Raw genomic sequence first — 1,598 nt, forward strand, 5'->3', positions numbered from 1 at the left:
GGGTCGAAGAGCACGTGCCAGGCCGCTTGCTGCACATAACGGTTCGCCTGGGGGATGTGCCGCTCCATCTCGTGAAAGTGTACGCCCCTCAGCCCGGCCCGCAGCAAACGCGTTTCTTCGAAGAGGTTTCCGCTGTTCTTGGCTCCGTCGACGTCGGCGACTGCATTGTCCTCTTGGGAGCTTTTAACTGCACCCTCGAGGCAAGGGACCGCTCCGGTGCCCCGCAGAGCATGGTTTTTCAATTTTTTTATTTATTCATTGCCAATCTTTCCAATTCTTTGTCAGATCATCTTGTCAGATTACAAACGCCAGAGGTCACTTTGCACACATCAAGGATCACTCTGCGCCAATGCTCTTAGCCAAAAGACCTAGAGCCACTGCACCGTTCCTGGAAGTACTGCAATACCAGGTTCATGCCATGGAGGTGGATGGGTCAGGCCCCCCTCACACCTCCGTGGAGATGGATGGGTCAAGCCACACAACCCACCTCTTATTTCCAAAAAGCATAGGAGAATCACCTTCCTGATCCAGGGAGAACCACGTTGGGGTCATGGTTACTCCACTGTCAGGTCAGTTATGCATGATCTTAGCCAAAAGGCCGAGAAGCCCCGCAGAGCATGATGGCGATGGAGAAGTTGAGGGAGCTGGTCGGGTCCTTCGACTTGGTGGACGTCTGGCGAAATCTCCATCCTGACTCCAGCGCCTTTACTTGGGTGTGGCCTGGAGTACGATCGTCCAGAATCGACCTCCGTTACGTGTCTCGGGCGTACGTTTCCTGCGTCCCGGCGGCCTCCATGCGGCCGGTGCCGTGTTCGGACCACCACCTCGTGTGGGCGGAGCTCGCTTCGCTCCGCGCGAGGACGGGGTCCGCGTACTGGCACTTTAACAACCAGCTGCTGGAGGACGTGCGGTTCCAGGACTCGTTCCGTCGTTTCTGGGCCGACTGGAGAAGGAAGCAGGGGGGCTTCCCCTCCTTGAGGCTATGGTGGGACGTTGGCAAGGCTCATGTCCGCGTCGTCTATCAAGAGTACGCGAGCGGGTCGACCAAGAGGCGGGCGGCCAGGGTCGGGCGCCTAGAAAAAGAGGTGCTCGTCCTGGAGTCCCGTCTCGGTCAAGTCGTCGAAGATCCGGCCCTGCGGACGGTGTACCAAGCGAAGACGGCCGCGCTGAAGGACATGCAGCTCGTCTGGTCCCGAGGCGCGTTCGTGAGGTCGCGGATCCTGTTCCTGCGGGGTCTGGAACACGGCTTCCACTTCTTCTACTCGCTGGATAAAAGACAGAGTGTCCGTAAGCAGCTCTTGACGCTGCAGGCCGACGACGGCTCTCTCGTATCGGACCCGGAGGGCGTCAACAATAGGGCCCTTGAATATTACGGGGCCATTTTCTTTCCGGAGCCGTCCAGCGAGGAAGCACGTAGCGTTATGTGGGAGGACGTGCCGAAGGTCAGTCCGGAGGGCGCCGAAAATCTGGAAGCTGCGCTAAGCCTGGCGGAACTGACTGGCGCCCTCGACCGGCTTTCGAGAGGAAAAGCCCCGGGGCTGGACGGGCTGACCGTGGAGTTCCACAGGGCGTTCGGGGACGTCCTGGGGGCGACTACG

General features: G+C 59.4%; 1 pseudogene; it reads right to left on the bottom strand.

The window, feature by feature from the left end:
- Window positions 1-372: 372 nt before the first annotated feature.
- Window positions 373-610, bottom strand: LOC139254525 (U2 spliceosomal RNA; annotated as a pseudogene).
- Window positions 611-1,598: the final 988 nt, after the last annotated feature.

This window comes from Pristiophorus japonicus, unplaced genomic scaffold (assembly GCF_044704955.1).
Source record: "Pristiophorus japonicus isolate sPriJap1 unplaced genomic scaffold, sPriJap1.hap1 HAP1_SCAFFOLD_56, whole genome shotgun sequence".
Classification (NCBI taxonomy): domain Eukaryota; kingdom Metazoa; phylum Chordata; class Chondrichthyes; family Pristiophoridae; genus Pristiophorus; species Pristiophorus japonicus.